This window comes from Pelophylax lessonae, assembly GCF_965119305.1.
Source record: "Pelophylax lessonae genome assembly, chromosome: 9".
NCBI classification, from domain to species: domain Eukaryota; kingdom Metazoa; phylum Chordata; class Amphibia; order Anura; family Ranidae; genus Pelophylax; species Pelophylax lessonae.
The window spans coordinates 266,778,059-266,798,830 of record NC_138776.1 but is presented as its reverse complement, the minus strand read 5'-3'; the positions used below and the strand labels follow the sequence as shown (position 1 = coordinate 266,798,830).

The 20,772-nt window shown below is 49.8% G+C and overlaps 2 protein-coding genes across 2 annotated transcripts in view; both read left to right on the top strand.

Moving 5' to 3' along the window:
• LOC309564447 (uncharacterized protein) overlaps positions 1-20,772 on the top strand; it is a 714,240-nt gene that overhangs the window by 161,262 nt on the left and 532,206 nt on the right.
• Positions 1-20,772, top strand: part of LOC309562947 (gastrula zinc finger protein XlCGF53.1-like) — a 71,076-nt gene that overhangs the window by 34,240 nt on the left and 16,064 nt on the right. The window lies entirely within an intron of this gene.

The window sequence follows — 20,772 nt, the reverse complement described above, 5'->3', positions numbered from 1 at the left end:
CCCGCACTCCGGGCAGGAATATGACTTTTCTCCTGTGTGAGATCTGTAATGTCTGACAAGTTCTGATCTATTAAGGAAAAATTTCCCGCACTCGGAGCAGGAATGAAGCTTCTCACCCGTGTGAGACATCTGATGTATAAAAAGACTTAGTTCAGAGCTAAAACCTTCCCCACATTTACGACAGGAAAATATCTTCTCTCCTTGAGTTTCGTCACCATCCACCACACTACGCGGTTGCTCAGAATCAGAGGGATTCCATGGTCTATCCGCACTGTGAAGTCCACCATCCATAGAGGAATTCATTGTATTTTCTTCAGGACATTCCCATGTGATGTCCTCATCTTCCATTGAATTTTCTGGAGATAAAGTGAGACGATCCTTTGAGGGTTTCTCCATGGCGTGTCCTGGAAAAATATAAAAACATCATCAATAGATCTGAGAGGGTTAGTTCACTTCCATCAACATTCCATCTGGATCAGGTAGATATGAGTGAGCAGATGTTCTCTGTGGATGTCCCAACCAGCTGGGACTCTCCCCCCTCTTCAGTCAAAGGGCCTTTGGTCCTCCTCCCAGATCACTTCTACATTTACACAGCCTTGTCAGAAGAGCAGGAACCAATGGGGACTGGGAGGTCCATGCTCTTTACACAACCACAAGCCTAGACACTGGGTCATGTGACCTCTGATAGACAAGAGGTTCCAAGTTAAGGCCTGCAGACCCTTTACCATAGAACAAGTGACCATAAGTCTAGTACACAGCCTTGTCAGAAGAGCAGGAACCAATGGGGACTGGGAGGTCCATGCTCTTTACACAACCACAAGTCTAGGCTTTACTGGTAATAGAGATTTATGGTAACATTTAGCTATAAGTCTGCTGGAAGAAGAAGGACCAACCTAAGAAAGGTTCAATCTGTGTTCTCATATCTGTGCTACTGTAACTAGGAGTGACACACAACCTAATACTGCCAGCTGAACCCCAGGACGGGTATCAGTACAGGGAGGGGACCGTTATATACCTATTATTGGCTGATATCACTCAGCTCCCGCCCTACTCTGGACCAATCAGTGTGCAGTAACAGAGCAGAGATAAGAGAAGAATATATTATGGGTCACCTGTGCTGATCTCTGTAGGAGTGTCCTCCTCTATGAATGTCCTCATCATTCCAGCCTCCTCCGTATATTGCTGATCATCCCTCACATACGTCTCTTCTACTTCACCCTCAACTTTCATCTTCATCAGATCTTCACCCTAAACCAACAGAATGGCAGAAAATAACATCTGTAACATAGAAGTATTTATGATGTGAGATCACATAGAAAATATCATCTTGTAGAGTCCACACATCGTCTCCACATGTCAGAGTGTTCAATCACTTTATGTTCCCGACCCTCAACTCCACCTACCTGATGATGGTGGGGGATGGTGTGACCTTCCTGTGTGGAATCCCGGGAATACAGAGGACGGGGACATCTCTCTGGTGGGTTTCTGTTATTAGGTGACTCCAGCATAAAGCAAGGCCCGAAGCGAAAAAAAAAAAAAAAAAAAAAAAATAGCGCAGGGCAGACATGACCATGTGAAGAGGGGAGACAGGGCAGGTGTGAGTTAAATTAAATTGTTTTGAGTTGGGGGGTATTCAGGGATTGGTGTATCAGGTTTGGGAGGGGTTGAGGTACAGTTAGGAGGGGTGGCCCCTCAGATTGGAGGTCAGTGGAAGTTCAACGGACGAAGGAAGAAGAAGCTTGGTCACCCACCTTTTTCACTGCAGAGCATCTCACCTCAGCTTCCCTGGTCTGTGATGGCGGATTTGGACGTTTTGCTGGAGCAAATCAAGGCCGCTGCCGCGGTGAAGGGGACTGAGTGGCTCCGGTCCCAGGTCTCCACGTTGATGGGGGTTCAGGACTCTGCACAGGATTCGGAGGGGCTTGCGGTCCCGCGGGCTCGGCGGTCACGGCCGCCGGAGCGTTTTTCACCGGACCCTTCCCCTCGAGCTCAGCGTCATCCTAGGAGCCCCGACAGGGACCCTTCAGGGCCGCCGGCTAAGCGTACTCCTGCTGCGGCCGTGCGCGCCTCTGGGAGGAATCCTCTGCATGGACGGAGCTCTGGGGGTAGTGGGGGGAGGCGGCCTTCGGTCTCTCCCCGTCCCTCTCGCCGGGGTGCTACTGGACTGGCGGGCTCCCCTACTGGCGATGCTCCGGTCGGAGGGGTGCCTCGGCGTGGGAGCAGCTTCATGGCGGCCGGTGGCAGCAGTGATCGGCGGGACTCGGAGTCGGCCTCGGCTGGGCGCAGAGAGATGACGCGGCGGGGCAAGTCACGTGGCCGGGTCATCGGAAGTTCGGCTGGTTCACAGAGGTCTCCGTCGGGCGGAGCTGGAGTACGGGGGCGTGGACGCCTGTCGCTCGGCTCTGCAGATGGCGGGAGTGCGACACCTGGTGGACGGATGTCGGCGGTGCCCGGGGACGATCGTTCGGAAGGCGAGGTGTCCGGATCGGATGTGGAAGAGGATGTCGGTGGTCGGTCGGCGACGAGGGAGGCTGGATCGGCGGCTGGGGGCGCCCCCCCTGGGCAGACAGGTGAGGTCACAATTCCTTCTCTGGCTTTGTCTGATTTGCGGGGCTTGTTTGATGTGGGGGGTGGGAGTGCTGGAGGGGCTCGGGGGGTGGGGGTGTCCCGGCCAGTGGGGGCGGGGACCCCGGAAGGGGGTGATGATGGGGGTTTGAGGGGCTTCCTCCTGGGTCTACGGGACCTCTTGGGGCGTTTGCCCCCGGGGGACGGGGGCCGCTTGTCTCCAGCGGCGGCTTGGGTGCCTCCGGCGGGGGGCTCGGGCACGGAGCCGGGGGGGGCCCCGGGGCTGGCGGGGCCGTCTTCCACGGGGCTAGTTGCGGGGGGGGCTGGGACCCCTCCCCAGGTTGTTGGTGCGCCGGCAGTGGTGGCAGTGACGGCCGGGGCGGCGGGGGACAAGACCGGGACGGCGAAGGAGGGGAAGGCGGACGCTGTTCGCCTGGACGATTCAGCGAAAGGTGAGGTATATGTTTGTTTTGAGGGCCCATTGGGGGCACATTTGAAGCAGGAAGTCCGGGAGAAGATCTGGAAGGGTGAGTACGTGGAAATCTTCACGCTGTTGCCCCTCGAGAAGTTTCACCTGGACAGGGTTAAACCGGAGGAGCGCAAGAAGGAGGACGAGGAGGCGCGACGCTATCGGCTTATCCCTCGGACCTTCGCCAATTGGCTGCAGGCCTTTGCCATTCTGGCGGGCGTCATAGGGGAAAAGGCGCCGGAAAACTGCTCGGCCCTGTTCTGCTACATGGACGCTGTAGGGGAAGCCTATCGGGTTTACGGGGGGTCGGCCTGGCTGCGGTACGACGAACAGTTCCGGCAGCGGAAGGCGGTTAGGCCGTCCTTGCGGTGGGACCACAAGGACATCAGCCTGTGGATGCGGCTCATGTCGTCTGCGAAGGCTCCGAATCAGTTTTTTCCAGGGGGGGCCGGTGGTTCTGCGACCCCGGGACAGCCGGCCGCAAAGAGGAGGGGTTTCTGCTGGCAATTTAATGAGGGTTCCTGTAAGTTCGGTGGCACATGTCGCTTCAAACATGAATGCTCCGGTTGCGGAGGTTCCCATGCCTTGGCTCGGTGTTTTAAGTCCGGAAAAGGGCGGTCCGGAGAGCCTTCGCACAAAGGGGACGACGCCGGTGAGGGTGGAAAGGCTGCGGCCTTTTCTAGATAGGTACCCCGATAGGGCGGCTGCCCGACTTCTGGGGGAGGGTTTTGCGGTGGGTTTTCGTATCCCTTGCTCTTTGGCCTCGGTGCCGCCGGTGGCGAGGAATTTGCGTTCGGCGTTGCGCCACCCTTTGGTGGTGTCGGATAAGTTGCACAAGGAAGTGGCTCTCGGTCGCATGGCGGGCCCGTTCTCGGAGGTGCCGGTGCGTGACTTGGTGGTTTCGCCGTTGGGGGTGGTTCCCAAGAAGGAACCCAACAAGTTTCGCCTCATTCACCACCTCTCCTTCCCAAAGGGTGGGTCTGTGAATGACGCCATCGACCCGGATGCCTGTACGGTGTCTTACATTTCCTTTGACGCCGCGGTGGCCTGGGTGCGACATTATGGGCGGGGGGCCTTGATGGCCAAATCGGACATTGAGGCGGCGTTCAGGTTGCTCCCGGTTCACCCGGACAGTTTTCGATTGCTGGGCTGCCGGTGGCAAGGGGCGTATTATGTGGATCGCTGCCTTCCTATGGGCTGCTCCATATCGTGCGCGCTGTTTGAGACCTTCAGTTCCTTTGTGGAGTGGGTGGTTCGGGAGGTTTCCGGTGTGAATTCGGTGATCCACTATTTGGACGACTTTCTGTGTGTGGGCCCGCCCTCTTCCAACGGGTGCGCGATCCTGCTTGCCACGTTGCAGCATGTGGCCGGGAGCTTCGGCATTCCGTTGGCCCCCGACAAGACGGAAGGCCCGACCACGGTGCTCAGCTTCCTGGGCATTGTCGTGGATTCGGAGGCCATGGAGTGTCGCCTACCGGAGGATAAATTGGGGGCTTTGAGAGCTGAAATTGAAGGGGTGCTGGGTTTGCGCAAGATTCAGTTGCGCAGCTTGCAGTCGTTGCTGGGTAAATTGAATTTTGCCTGCCGCATTATGCCCATGGGCCGGGTTTTCTGCCGACGGCTGTCGGCGGCGACTTCGGGGGTGAAGTTGCCCACTCACTTCGTCAGGCTCAACAGGGAACACAGGGATGACTTGCGTCTGTGGCACGGTTTTTTGGCCACATACAATGGTAGATCCTTGTGGATGGCCGGGCCGATCAGCAACTTTGATTTGGAACTGTTTACCGATGCTGCTGGTTCGGCGGGGTACGGGGCTTTTCACCGGGGGGCGTGGAGCGCCGCCCCTTGGCCGGGGGCATGGCAGGTAGCGGGGCTGGTCAGCAACTTGGTGTTGCTGGAACTGTTCCCGGTGGTGGTGGCCCTGGAGATTTGGGGGGCGGAGTTCAGGAACCTGAAGGTTCGCCTCCATTGCGACAATCTCGGGGTGGTTCAGGTGATCAACCGCGCGTCGGCTTCGTCTCAGCCGGTGGTGCGCCTCCTCAGGTATTTGGTTTTGCGGTGTCTACGGTTGAATGTTTTCCTGTACGCTGTGCACATTCCGGGGGTTAAGAATGATATTGCTGACGCGCTGTCTCGTTTTCAGTGGGACAGGTTCCGGGAGTTGGCACCGGAGTTTACCGATGCTGCTGGTTCGGCGGGGTACGGGGCTTTTCACCGGGGGGCGTGGAGCGCCGCCCCTTGGCCGGGGGCATGGCAGGTAGCGGGGCTGGTCAGCAACTTGGTGTTGCTGGAACTGTTCCCGGTGGTGGTGGCCCTGGAGATTTGGGGGGCGGAGTTCAGGAACCTGAAGGTTCGCCTCCATTGCGACAATCTCGGGGTGGTTCAGGTGATCAACCGCGCGTCGGCTTCGTCTCAGCCGGTGGTGCGCCTCCTCAGGTATTTGGTTTTGCGGTGTCTACGGTTGAATGTTTTCCTGTACGCTGTGCACATTCCGGGGGTTAAGAATGATATTGCTGATGCGCTGTCTCGTTTTCAGTGGGACAGGTTCCGGGAGTTGGCACCGGCAGCGGAGCAACGCGGAGTCACGTGTCCGGAGTGGCTATGGGGGATTGCCTTGGGGTCCTCGCTGGATGGATCAGGAAGTCGGTGAGCGAGTCCACGTGGTCGGCTTATTGCAAGGTATGGTTGGAGTGGCTGGAGGTGTTGCGGGTGGCATCGGTGGATCCTCTGGGTCCGGAGGTCAGGTGGGTGTTACTTTCTTTTGTCTCTGATCATTTTGAGAGGGGCGCGTCGGCTTCCGCTGTGGCTCGCAAGTTGTCCGGCTTGGCCTTTCTGTTTAAATTTCTGGGTTGTCAGGATTACACGAAGGACTTTGTGGTGAGACAAGCGTTACGGGGCTATTCCAGGGCTTATCGGAGGAGGGACACTAGGCGCCCGGTGTCCTTCGCTCTTTTGCAGGACGTCTGCCGGCAATTGGGGGAGCACTGCGCCTCGAGTTACGAGGTGGTGTTGTTTAGGGCGGCCTTTTCTCTCGCTTTTTTCGGGGCTTTCCGGATTGGGGAATTGGTCAGCTCCTCCCGGACGGTGCCGGGGGGCCTATTGGGTCAGGATGTCTCTGTCGGTCGGGAGGGGGTTACTATCCTCCTTCGACGGTCCAAAACGGACCAGAGTGGCAAGGGGGTCCGTGTCCGGTTGTTCGCGGTGCCGTCTTCACCGCTGTGCCCGGTAGGGGCGGTTCGGGATTACTGGGCAATCCGCCCTTCGCGGCCCGGTTCATTTTTAATGCATGCGGACGGGTCGTCGTTATCTCGTTTTCAATTTGTATCGGTGTTCAGAAGGTGTGTGGGCTCTTTGGGTTTGGATGCCAGTAGGTTTGCATCTCATTCCTTTCGGATCGGGGCGGCCACTGAGGCTGCACGCTGGGGATTGAACGACGATGCGGTCAAACGCATTGGGCGCTGGGAGTCTAGGAGGTTCTTGTTGTACGTTCGTCCACAGCTGTTGGTGTAGGGTATGTACGGGGGGTGGTTTTGTCGCTGGGGGGGTGTGGGCCCGGCTGGTTATCTGATTATTGGTTGGTTTTCTTTTCCTTTTGTCCCCTTTTCTTGTAGGTTTGGAACCCTGCCTTGTTTGGATCGTGGGACACTCGTATGTTTTCTGGGGGGCCCGGAGAGCTGATGTGCGTCCTAATGGTAGACAACTTGGTTTTTCTCGGCAAGAGGCTTGTGTCAGGTGGCTGGGGGTGCCGGGGCTTACTTGGGGCAGGGTCCTTCCCGAAGTGCATCGTTTCGCCCGGTTGGACAGGCAGCCAGATGTTTTGGTGCTGCATGCCGGGGGCAACGATTTGGGGGCCAGATCCGCGCGGGCCTTGATCAGGGACATAAAGTTGGATTTCCTTAGGCTGCGCACGGCTTTTCCGGCGCTGCTTGTAGTTTGGTCGGATATGGTGGCCCGCACGTCCTGGCGCATGGCCAGGTCGGTCGCGCGCCTTAATAAGGCTCGGATTAAGTTGAACAAGGAAGTGGGGCGCTTTGTGTGTCGGAATGGGGGGTTGGTGGTTCGCCACCTGGAGTTGGAAGTGGACACATGGCGGTATCTGCGGGATGATGGAGTCCACCTCAATGCGGTGGGTATAGATTTATGGGCCCTGGGATTACAGGATGGGATCCAGCGAGCCTTGAGGGTTTGGAGGGGCACGCAAGGGTAAGGTGTCACCCTTGGGTGCTGGTGGCGTTTTGTTGGTCTTTGCTGGCGGGGGAGGTGAACAGTTTAGGATAAGGGTATGGTTGGGACTCATCGTTGGTATGGGTCCCTATGGTGCATTCCATTTAATGTCAGTTTAAATGGAATTCAAAATGGTGGCACTGCGGGGAGTGGTTTGTCTCCGAGCCGGTGACGCGGCTGGAGGCCTATCAGGGCACAGGTCCCGCAGTGCAGGATTTGGAATTATTTGGAGGAGCCTCAAAGACCAACAGGCCTAATGACTGATTGTTTTATGTTTGTAAGGAATGTTTTTTCTCCTTATGTTAATTTGAAGGTAAAAGGGTTAATAAAATGGCTGCTGTGGCCAATTAACTCCAAGCACGGTGTGGTCTCAATTATTTAGGTAAAGGGAAAGGTTTATGGCATGGGGGTGGAGCCTTTGGCTTTAAGCAGCCTAAGAGTTTGGGGGTGACATCTATTCTACATTGGTCATGTCCTTGTAGAGATCTTTGTGTTCTTCAGAAAGCTCCTTCATCACCCCATACTCCTCATTCTCCTCTTCATACTCTTCTTTCACAACAATATTATAATCCCTGAGGTTACCACTCTAAATATATAACATTTATTATAAAAAAGCATGCTTGTGTATAAATCATAACTGCTAATAATTGTTCCTCATCTACCTGATGATGGTGAGGGATGGTGTGACCTTCCTGTGTGGAATCCCGGGAATACAGAGGACGGGGACATCTCTCTGGTGGGTTCCCATTACTGGATCCATCTGTAGGAAACACACACACTGACTGAATACATTGTTTCTATGTGTTTATCAGATGATGGGGGATCTAGGTGGCTCCTCCGTACTGCTCTCTCCTTTACAATAAAGTCTCCTCTTACCCGGTGATGTGAGGGGCGGCTGATTCTCCATCATGACGTCCTTGTAGAGATCCTTGTGTCCTTCTAAATACTCCCACTCCTCCATGGAGAAATAGACAGTGACATCCTGACACCTTATAGGAACCTGACACACACAATGATACAGTCACCATCCAGACACATCCCTTGTCTGTTACTGGATAATGTCCCAGAATTCCCAGCACCGCTCACCTCTCCTGTCAGCAGCTCCATCATCTTCTTGGTGACTTCTAGAATCTTCTCCATGTTGTGTCTCTCAGGTTTTAGGGAGTCACATGGAGGCACTGTGATGGTCATATGATCACCTGACTTCAGAAGAGGAAATCTCTGTATTGGGGAACCAATAGGAATATCATGTTAGAATCCCAGAATCCTCCTCACCTCTCCGGTCAGGTCTGTGTTTTATTAAAAGAGATAAGAGTTATGTCATGTGACCTCCCAGAATCCTCCTCACCTCTCCGGTCAGGTCTGTGTTTTATTAATAGAGATAAGAGTGATGTCATGTGACCTCCCAGAATTCTCCTCACCTCTCCGGTCAGGTCTGTGTTTTATTAATAGAGATAAGAGTGATGTCATGTGACCTCTCAGAATCCTCCTCACCTCTCCGGTCAGCAGGTAGATGATCTCCAGGGTGAGGTTTAGTATCCTCTCAGTCATGTGACTCCGGTCCTCCTCCATCGTCATTCGTGTCGTCATCTATGAAGGTTTCCCTGTAGATTAACATTGATAATAGAGAATTATCTGGATTGGTATTGGTTGTACAATATTAGGATGAGGATATCAGAAGGTAATATGAAGGTCTATAAGGATTCAGGAACTATTGCTCCCAGTGGAACATATTTTATTTGGACTGTTTATTATTTCCTATGATTCTTGGGGTCTGGGAGTATCTTCGTGTTTTGCCTCTTGGATCACATTTTCTATGTTGGGTGGCCTGGTTTAGTTTAGTTTTGGAGCTTCAGACAAGGAATGATGAATAGGATCTTCTGCCTTACAAAGGGTTTGCTCTGAGATACTGCTGTAGGGTCGGTATAGAATCAGTGTGAGGGCAATTGGTATGGATGGAGGGACACTGGGAGGAGGAGCTGTGAGGTCAATCAAGGTCAGTGTGATGGCAATGGGTATGGATGGAGGGACACTGGGAGGAGGAGCTGTGAGGTCAATCAAGGTCAGTGTGATGTCATAGGATGTGCTGGCTCTGGATGGAGGGAGAATGGAAGGAGGAGCTATAAGGTCAATGCAAGGTCAGTGTGATGGCAATGGGTATGGATGGAGGGACACTGGGAGGAGGAGCTGTGAGCTTAATCAAGGTCAGTGTGATGTCATAGGATGTGCTGACTCTGGATGGAGGGACACTAGGAGGAGGAGCTTTGGGAGGCTATGTATGGGGGCTCCTGTTTGAACCAAACCATTGCTCCTGGGGGGGGGGGTGGAGCTCCCCTAAACTTTTAAGTAAATTTTGAGCTTTAGCCTTTATCTCCAGAGAGTTTTCCGATTATATTTTAGAATGAAAACCCCATTTTGGGATAATGATGTAATAGTTTACATTTGGAAGGGGTCATATATGTGGCCGGAGGCAGAAGGTCCATGAGTAGGGGTAGGAGGAACTTTAACTTTGTACACTTTTTTTGAACAAGCTTTATTTATTTATTTTTATCACAAAGGGGACAAAAAGTCGCCTATGTCATCCTATTTTGGCATAACAGGTTCCCTTTAACCGCCTCCATACCGCATAGAATTCCGGCATTCCTCTCCTACATGTAAAAAGTCTATTTTATTTGCTAGAAAAATACTCAGAACCCCCAAACATTATTTATATATATATATATATATATATATATATATATATATATATATATATATATATTTTTTTTTTTTTTTTTTTTTCAGCAGAGATCCTAGGAAATAAAATAGCGGTCATTGCAATTTTCTATGTCACGGTATTTGCGCAGCAATTTTTCTGAATAAAAAAAAAAAAACACTTTCATCAATTAAAAAAAACAAAACAATAAAGATAGCCCAATTTTTTTTCTATAATGTGAAAGATGATGTTATGCCGAGTAAATTGATACCTAACATGTCACACGTTAAAATTGCGAACACTCAATTTTATATATGTCACACGGTATTTGCGCAGCAATTTTTCAAATGCAATTTTTTTGTTAAAAAAAAAAAAAAAAAAAAACACTTTCATGAATTAAAAAAAACAGAAAAACAATAAAGATAGCCCAATTTTTTTTCTATAATGTGAAAGATGAGGTTATGCCGAGTAAATAGATACCTAACATGTCACCCGTTAAAATTGCTTGCTCGTGGAATGGCACCAAACCTTGGTAAAAATTTCCATAGGCAACACTTTAAAATTTTTTACAGGTTACCAGTTTGGAGTTACAGAGAAAGTCTTTTTTTATAATTATTGCTCTCGCTCCATCGTTCGCGGCGATACCTCACATGTGTGGTTTGATTGTCATTTACATATCCGGACACGACCTACGTATGCATTCGTTCTACGTGCGAGCACGAGGGGACGGAGACACTTTAATTTTTATTTTATTTTTTTATTGTTTATTTTATTTTAATTTTTTCTTTAATCACTTTTATTCCTATTACAAGGATTGTAGACATCGCTTGTAAGAGGAATAGGGTGTGACAGGCCCTCTTTATGGAGAGATTTGAGGTCTATAAGTCCTCACGTCTCTCCTCTAGGTTGGAAAGCCTGAGATGAAAAAAAAAAACAATCTCAGGCTTTCCAGCAGAACTCACGGCAGTGTTTACAATTGCTGGAGCCGGCCGTGACGTCATAACGTCCCCCCCGGCCTCCGAGGGTCATAGAGAGGACAGAGGACCATCTGATCCTCGGTCAGCTCTATGATAAACATCTGCCGCTGGCTGATTCCTTCTACGTTTTGCCCATCCCACGGGTGAGCCAGTAGAAGAACCAGAGGGCAGCGGCTGGGGGAGGGGAGATGTCCCCTCCTGCTAGCTATAAAAACAATCAAGCGGCTGAACAGATGATTGTTTTTGTGGTGCAGGGGATCACCGGCTGAAAAAAAGATATCTGAATGATGCCTACAGCTGCACCCATCATCCGGATATCTCCACTGAAAATCCCAGGACGTCCATTGACGTCCATCAGACGTATGGAAGTGGTTAAGGATATGGTGGTCTCCACTTGTCCACATGTACGGGATGTCATAACAGATGGAGCAGAAAGCTGATTGAAACTCAACGGCCGAGTGTGGGAGATTCCCAGTTGGGGATACAAAATCGATCGCAGCTAAAAAAACGGCAGTGTTTACATCTGCCACCGTCGGAAGTGACGTCATGGCGTCGCTTTCAGCCCATCGATCTCAGGTCATATGACAGCCTACGGTATGGAAGTGGGTAATGAGACCTCAGGGGTCTTTTAGATCCCTGATATTTCACCTGCCTTCCTTTGAAGATAACGGAGCGCAGATTGCGGTTTATTATCTTCTTCCCAGCAGAAACGGGAAGTGGTGTAATATACGTTGCATCAGGGTTCTTACTATGTAGGGAAGATCAGAAAACAGGTGGCCATTTTTGATTTGACAGATTCGACTCCCTTTGATTTCAGTGGAGTTCAAATTCGGCATTCGAACTCGAACGCCACTCGAAATAAACCATGGGTTCAACCTTTGTCCTGAGAAAGGGTTTTTTTCACTCTCAAAGCATTGGGTTCTTCCTTGTCCTCTCCCGCTGCCCAGCTCTTCTCTTATATTTCTATTCTTCTTTTCTGGGTACTACATTCTTGCTGGACCCTCCATACTGCTCTCTCCTTTACAATAAAGTCTCCTCTTACCAGATGATGTGAGGGGAGGCTGATTCTCCATCATGACGTCCTTGTAGAGATCCTTGTGTCCTTCTAAATACTCCCACTCCTCCATGGAGAAATAGAGGGGGCAAGTACAAACCAGAGGTCCATGGGGCAGCAACTCGCCCCCCCCCCCTCCCACTCTCCCACTCTCCCTCTTCCCAGCCTCCCCCTGACCCCCATTCTAGGCTGAAGCTCCTCTCCGGGTACGCCATACTCACTGGCCGAATCCGGGTTCCTGACCTTGCCAGCAGGGGACAGTTGGGGGGAGCTGGGACAGCTCACTCGGAGCTGCCTGGCGAAGGAAAGTCTCCAATGGGGCATGGAACTGGCCTCTGCTCAGACAGTTTACCCCATCCGTGCTGCGGGGGGGGGGGGGGCGTGAGACCTGCGCTCTGTTCTTGTCTTCTTCCCGCAGTCAGTAAGCCAAACAGTGGGGACTTTTTACTTCTCTTCACTAAGAATCCTTTAGGCATGTCTGTGGCAGAAGCAGTGCAGCCTTTTTACGGGGCATCAGAGCGGTCCGGGGGGCAATTACCCCCCTGGCCCAGTCCTCCCCTGATTATACTTGATGTGATATGGACATGACGGGGGGAATTGTTACTGGTTACAAAAAGAAAATAAGATCTTATTACCTCCTCTGCTGCCACTTCCAGCAATGTCTCCTCTCTACTTCCTCCCGACTCTACTCTGACCCGGATTTTCCTCTTTATACCTGACACCACTTCCTGTCTGTACCTGACATCACTTCCTCTCTTTCTGGGTATAAGTGAGATCACCACCTCGTGGTGCTCAGAGTTACTGCAGCGCCATAGTGTGAACACGGCCTTGTGCCTATATATCCTTGATGAGGATATCATGAGGTAAGATGAGGTCATCTCCAGTCCCACCGAGGGGGATTCAAAATATGTTAACGGAGGGATTTTAATACCTTTAGAAATTGAAGCAAAAGTTATTATGGATTTCGCCATAATTATCTTCTAATTTTTTGTGTTCAAAAGTATCTATGAAGAGTTTTTAATACCAAAGACAATAGAAGTACGTCTGGAAAAAATGGTTCACACAGGGCCACAACATGATCACAAATACAAGGGTCACCAAAGCTACGAACAGAATACATGCTCCGTTGGACCATCAACTCATAGTTCCATATACATATTTGAGGTAATGAGAGTGACCAGAGCTCTAATCTTTGGGGTGTATAGCGAGGATTTTACTAAGGGATTGATATACAGTATTTATCTGCATATAACACACAGGCCTATAACACCCACCTTGATTTTCAGAGGGAAGTTTCAGGAAAAAAACTTAAAATTTAGGTAAAAAAGCAAAATAAGGGCCAGTGCCCATTAATGCAACCTGATCAGTGCCCATTAATGCAGCCTCACCATTGCCCATCAATGCAGCCTCACCTGTGTCAATCAATGCAACCTGATCAGTGCCCATTAATGCAGCCTCACCTGTGCCCATCAATGCAACCTGATCAGTGCCCATTAATGCAGCCTCACCAGTGCTAATCAATGCAGCCTCACCAGTGCCCATCAATGGAACCTGAGCAGTGCCCATTAATGCACCCTCACAAGTGCCCATCAATGCAGCCTCACCAGTGCCCATTAATGCAGCCTCACCAGTGCCCATTAATGCAGCCTTACCAGTGCCCATCAATGCAGCCTCACCAGTGCCCATTAATGTAGTCTCACCATTGCCCATCAATGCAGCCTCACCAGTGCCCATCAATGCAGCCTCACCAGTGCCCATTAATGTAGTCTCACCATTGCCCATCAATGCAGCCTCACCAGTGCCCATCAATGCAGCCTCACCAGTGCCCATTAATGCAGCCTCACCAGTGCCCATTAATGCAGTCTCACCATCGCCCATCAATGCAGCCTCACAATTGCCCATCAATGTAGCCTCACCAGTGCCCATCAATGCAGCCTCACCAGTGCCCATCAATGCAACCTGATCAGTGCCCATTAATGCAACCTGATCAGTGCCCATTAATGCAGCCTCACCGGTGCCCATTAATGTAGTCTCACCATTGTCCATCAATGCAGCCTCGCCAGTGCCCATCAATGCAGCCTCACCAGTGCACATCAATGCAACCTGATCAATGCCCATTAATGCAGCCTCGCTAGGGGCCATCAATGCAGCCTCACCAGTGCCCATCAATGCAGCTTCACCAGTGCCCATCAATGCAGTCTCACCATCGCCCATCAATGCAGCCTCACCAGGGCCCATCAATGCAGCCTTACCAGTGCCCATTAATTTAGTCTCACCCTTGCCCATCAATGCAGCCTCACCAGTGCCCATCCATGCAGCCTCACCAGTGCCCATCAATGCAGCCTGATTAGTGCCCATTAGACATGTGCATGACAAAAAAAATTATTTTGTTTAATTTAGATATGTTAACGTTAATCTAGTTATTTCGTTTTGTTAAATTCGTTCAATTCGTATTCACAATTCGTATTCACAATTTGTTTTACGTCTTTTTTGAATTGTCTTCAAATTTACAGATTTTTTTTGGTTTGAAGCATTTGAATCGGTACATTTTGAATCGGTCAAATCGAAAACTTTAGATTTTTCTATTTTTTTTTAATTGAATTTAAGTTTTGAATGTGTGAACAAACTAAAGAAAAATCTTCATCAAATGATTACAATGACTCTTTAAATCTTCTTTGACTTAACAAAAACAGCGTTATTTCCAAATGGTCCTCTAAAAAAACACTCAGTCTTTGATTTTAGAAATATGTTTACAGTTTTGACTGGAATTCGATGTAAAATTCAGTTTGAATTTCTGAAATTCTGATAAATTTTGTTTTGTTATTCGGAGCATTCGGTAAACTTAGTTTATACTGTGATTCAGGTATTCGGAGATATCTGAATCTCCGAATACCGAAAAATTTGTCCAAATATTTATTGAGAACTAAATGAACCGCACATGTCTAGTGCCCAACAATGCAGCCTGATCAGTGCCCATCTGCAGCATCACCATTTCCCATTAATGCAGCCTGATCAGTGCCCATCTTCAGCGTCACCATTTCCCATCAGTGCAGCCTGATCAGTGCCCATCTGCAGCCTCATCATTGTCCATTAATGCAGCCTGATCAGTGCCCATCTGCAGCGTCACCATTGCCCATCAATGCAGCCTGATCAGTACCCATCTTCAGCGTCACCATTTCCCATCAGTGCAGCCTGATCAGTGCCCATCTGCAGCGTCACCATTGCCCATCAATGCAGCCTGATCAGTGCCCATCTGCAGCGTCACCATTGCCCATCAATGCAGCCTGATCAGTGCCCATCTGCAGCATCACCATTGCCCATCAGTGCAGCCTGATCAGTGCCCATCTGCAGCCTCCCCATTGCCTATCATTGCAGCCTGATCAGTGCCCATCTGCAGCGTCACCATTGCCCATCAATGCAGCCTGATCAGTGCCCATCTGCAGGCTCCCCATTGCCCATCATTGTAGCCTGTTCAGTGTCCATCTGCAGAATCACCATTTCCCATCAGTGCAGCCTGATCTGTGCCCATCTGCAGCTTCTCTATTGCCCATCACTGCAGCCTGATCAGTGCCCATCTGCAGCCTCCCCATTGCCCATCATTTCAGCCTGATCAATGCACATTTGCAGCCTCATCATTGTCCATTAATGCAGCCTGATCAGTGCCCATCTGCAGCGTCACCATTGCCCATCAATGCAGCCTGATCAGTGCCCATCTGCAGCATCACCATTGCCCATCAGTGCAGCCTGATCAGTGCCCATCTGCAGCCTCCCCATTGCCTATCATTGCAGCCTGATCAGTGCCCATCTGCAGCCTCATCATTGTCCATCAATGCAGCCTGATCAGTGCCCATCTGCAGGCTCCCCATTGCCCATCATTGTAGCCTGTTCAGTGTCCATCTGCAGAATCACCATTTCCCATCAGTGCAGCCTGATCTGTGCCCATCTGCGGCTTCTCTATTGCCCATCATTGCAGCCTGATCAGTGCCCATCTGCAGCATTACCATTACCCATCATTGCAGCCTGATCAGTGCCCATCTGCAGAATCACCATTGCCCATCATTGCAGTCTGATCAGTGCCCATCTGCAGCATCACCATTGCCCATCATTGCAGTCTGATCAGTGCCCATCTGCAGAATCACCATTGCCCATCATTGCAGCCTGATCAATGCCCATCTACAACCTCACTATTGCCCATCAGTGCACCCTGATCTGTGCCCATCTGCAGCTTCTCTATTGCCCATCATTGCAGCCTGATCAGTGCCCATCTGCAGCATTACCATTACCCATCATTGCAGCCTGATCAGTGCCCATCTGCAGAATCACCATTGCCCATCATTGCAGTCTGATCACTGCCCATCTGCAGCATCACCATTGCCCAAACAAAGGGAAGTTTACTGTCCTCCAGACTTTAGGAGGGCCATTAAGAGTACCAAATGTCCCATCGGTGGGAGTATACATTCCCACTCATTGGTGTAATTGGGAGAAATTATGCCCCATCATTGGTGTCATTGGGAAGGAATTGTGCCCCTCCATCGGTGTCATTCACCCCTTTTTGGTGTAATTGGGAGGAACTGGGGCCAGTGTGAGTAGAAAATGCCCTGACGTCAATGGGAATAAACAATGCGCCATTATTGATAATAGTAGGAGGAATAATGCCCCATTAATGGTATCAGTGGGAGGAATAGTGCCCCATCATTGATACCAGTGATGAGGCACTATTCCTTACACTGACACCATTGGAAGGCAGAGTGCCTTATTATTGGTGTCGGTGGAATGAATGGTGCCCCATTGTTGGTGTCGGTGGAAAGAATGGTGCCCCATTGTTAATGTCGGTGGGAGAATTGATGTCCCATTGTTGGTGTCAGTGGGAGGAATGGTGCCCCATTGTTGATGTCGGTGGGAGGATTGGTGTCCTATTGTTGGTGTCGGTGAGAGGAATGGTGCCCCATTGTTGGTGTCGGTGGAAGGAATGGTGCCCCATTGTTGATGTCGGTGGGAGAAGTGATGTCCCATTGCTGGTGTCAGTGGGAGGAATGGTGCCCCATTGCTGGTGTCAGTGGGAGGAATGGTGCCCCATTGTTGATGTCGGTGGGAGGATTGGTGTCCTATTGTTGGTGTCAGTGGGAGGAATGGTGCCCCATTGTTGATGTCGGTGGGAGGATTGGTGTCCTATTGTTGGTGTCGGTGAGAGGAATGGTGCCCCATTGTTGGTGTCGATGGACGGAATGGTGCCCCATTGTTGGTGTCGGTGGCAGGAGTGGTGTCCCATTGTTGGTGTCGTTACTAGGAATCGTGCCCCATTGTTGGTGTCAGTGAAAGGTATGGTGCCCCATTGTTGGTGTCAGTGAGAGGTATGGTGCCCCATTGTAGGTGTCGGTGGGAGGAGTGAAGTCCCAATGTTGGTGTCGGTGGCAGGAGTGGTGTCCCATTGTTGGTGTCATTACTAGGAATCGTGCCCCATTGTTGGTGTCAGTGAGAGGTATGGTGCCCCATTGTTGGTGTCAGTGAAAGGTATGGTGCCCCATTGTTGGTGTCGGTGGGAGGAGTGAAGTCCGAATGTTGGTGTCGGTGGGAGGAATGGTGCCCCATTGTCAGTGTCAGTGGCAGGAATGGTGCCCCATTGTTGGTGTCAGTGGGAGGAATGGTGCCCCATTGTTGGTGTCAGTGGGAGGAGTGGAGTCCCATTATTGGTGTCGGTGGGAGGAATGGTGTCCCATTCATGGTGTCGGTTGGAAGAATGGTGCCCCATTGTTGGTGCCAAATGGCTAGATAAAGGCAAGCGAAGGGCCACATCTGGCTCCCCGGGCCACAGTTTGGAGACCACTGGTGTATATAGACCTATGCATTGGTTTCTAGTCATATATCTGAAAAAAAGGGATTATGGGATCAAGATTAAAAGAATAATCATTAGATAAATAAAACTTCAGGGGGTAAGTTCAAATTTTTGTTTAGGATTCAAGAAATTGTTCACTGTTAAGCCCATGTTCACACTACGGGACTACAACTCCTCTGAGCTCCACAAGGTGGTGATCTTACTTCTACTCAGACAGGAAGTCTCTATGGAGGACAGGAAGTGATGTCAGGTACAGGTCGGAAGTGTTGTCAGACACAGACAGGAAGTTCTGTATTTGAGGAATTAAAGAGAAGACATTGCTGGAACTGGCAGCAGAGGAGGTAATAAGATATTATTTTATCATAGCTCCCATCACTGTCCATTATTGGGAATTCGAATTCCTCTGTCAATCTTTGTCCTTTAAATGTCCCTCAGTCAATCCCAAATAAAAGTGTTTCCCTGTAAAGGTAAATTCTTACCTCTGAACGGAGCTGCAATGCCGGCTGAAGTCTTCTTCAGGAACCGACACAACCGGGGAGTGACGATCTTCTGGTCCTCCACAGAACTCTGTGGTTCTTCATCCCGATTTCCTCATCACTACAGGACACGATACTGGACAGGGTAGTGACATGGAGTTTTATTAGAAAAACCACAGAGGGGAACCAGGAGATGGAAAGTCCGAAAATAGTTGGCTTCTGAAGAAGACTTCATCCAGCATTTGGTCTACATTAGAACGATGCTCAATGGATCGGGCCGAAGGAGAGGTAAAGATTTACCTTCATTATAGGGAATACTTTAAGTCATCATGGTTTGTATGTATGGTGGTGTGTAAGGGGGGCAGCCTCTAAATTAATGTATTTGCATGTCAGTAAGCTGGATGAAATGCTTAATTTTTACTCCCAGTAACACCCCGTCATGTTTCGTCCTTTTCCTCCATAGTCACTGTGACGTCTTTTATCTCCAGCAGATGATTATAAACTCAAATATAATTTGATAACCCATATTAGCCCCTTCAGGGTCAGAACACTTAGGCTGGGTAATATAAATAAGGGCAAAGGGTAGGAGGCTACTGGGCCCCAAAAACTTTCGAAACACTAAACTGAATGTTCCTCTGTGTGTAATCTCAAAAGGGATCGTTCTTAAATGTTAGAAACCCTCATATTATCCCCCATACACCCCCATCCTAATATTGTACAACCAGTACAGTCCAGATCATTCTCTCTTATCAATTATTGGTCTACAGGAAACCTGTATAGATCACATGACTAATGAGGATGGAGAAGGACCTGATTCACATGACTGAGAGGATACTAAACCTCACCCTGGAGATCATCTACCTGCTGACCGGAGAGGTAAGGAGGATTCTGGGAGGTCACATGACCTCACTCTTATCTCTATTAATAAAACACAGACCTGACCGGAGAGGTGAGGAGGATTCTGGGAGGTCACATGACATCACTCTTATCTCTATTAACCACTTAAGCCCCGGAAGATTTTACCCCCATTCCGACCAGGGGGTATTTTGCGATTCGGCACTGCGTGACTTTAACGGAGAATTGCGCGGTCGTGCGACGCTGTACCTAAACGAATTTGGCGTCCTTTTTTTCCCACAAACAGAGCTTTCTTTTGGCGGTATTTGATCACCTGTGCGATTTTTTGATCACGCGCTATAAACAAAAAAAGAGCGTCCATTTTGCAAAAATAGCAATATTTTTCCCTTTTTTTTATATGAAATTCCCCCCAAAAAAAATGTAAAAATCAAAATTTTTTAAAATTTTCGGCCAATTTGTTTTATGCTACCTATGTTTGGTAAAAAAAATCGCAAAAAGCATATTTTGATTGGTTTGCGCAAAAGTTATTGCGTTTACTAACTAAGGGAAAGATTTTTGTCATTTTTGTTGTTTTTTTTTTTAACGCGTAATGGCGGCGATCTGCGATTTTTTTTGCGGTACTGCGACATTGCGGCGGACAGATCGGACCCTTGACTGACATTTTTGACACTTTTGGGGTTACCAGTGACATTTCTACAGTAATCAGTGCTATACATATGCACTGTTACTGTAAAAATACACTGGTAGTGAAGGGGTTAACTTTATTTGAGAGGGAGGGGCTGTGTGTGTCCCTAGGGGCGTGATTCTAACTGTGATTGGCTGGGGCTTCAGCTGTATGCAGAGTGATCAACGGATCTACATAGTAGATCCAGATGATCAGCTCTCATACAGCGAGGAGAATGACAGGCAGCTTGTTTACACAAGCTGCCTGACTTTCTCCCTCTCCCCCGCCGATCGCAGAGTGGCCGGCGGACATCGGGTCCGCCGGTCACACGCGCGGGGGGGTCTGTGACCACTCGGGAGCGGGAGCGCGCCTCCGGGGGCGCGCGCTCGCTCCCTAGACCCTCACAAGCTAGTGACGTAGACCTACGTCACTTTGCCTGTGAGGGGCTGACCGCCGACGTAGATAGTCGTGCGGCGGTCGGCAAGTGGTTAATAAAACACAGACCTGACCGAAGAGGTGAGGAGGATTCTGGGAGGTCACATGACATCACTCTTATCTCTATTAATAAAACACAGACCTGACCGGAGAGAGGTGAGGAGGATTCTGGGATTCTAACATGATATTCCTATTGGTTCTCCAATACAGAGATTTCCTCTTCTGAAGTCAGGTGATCATATGACCATCACAGTGCCTCCATGTGACTCCCAAAAACCTGAGAGACACAACATGCAGAAGATTCTAGAAGTCACCAAGAAGATGATGGAGCTGCTGACAGGAGAGGTGAGCATTGCTGGGAATTCTGGGACATTATCCAGTAACAGACAAGGGATGTGTCTGGATGGTGACTGTATCATTGTGTGTGTCAGGTTCCTATAAGGTGTCAGGATGTCACTGTCTATTTCTCCATGGAGGAGTGGGAGTATTTAGAAGGACACAAGGATCTCTACAAGGACGTCATGA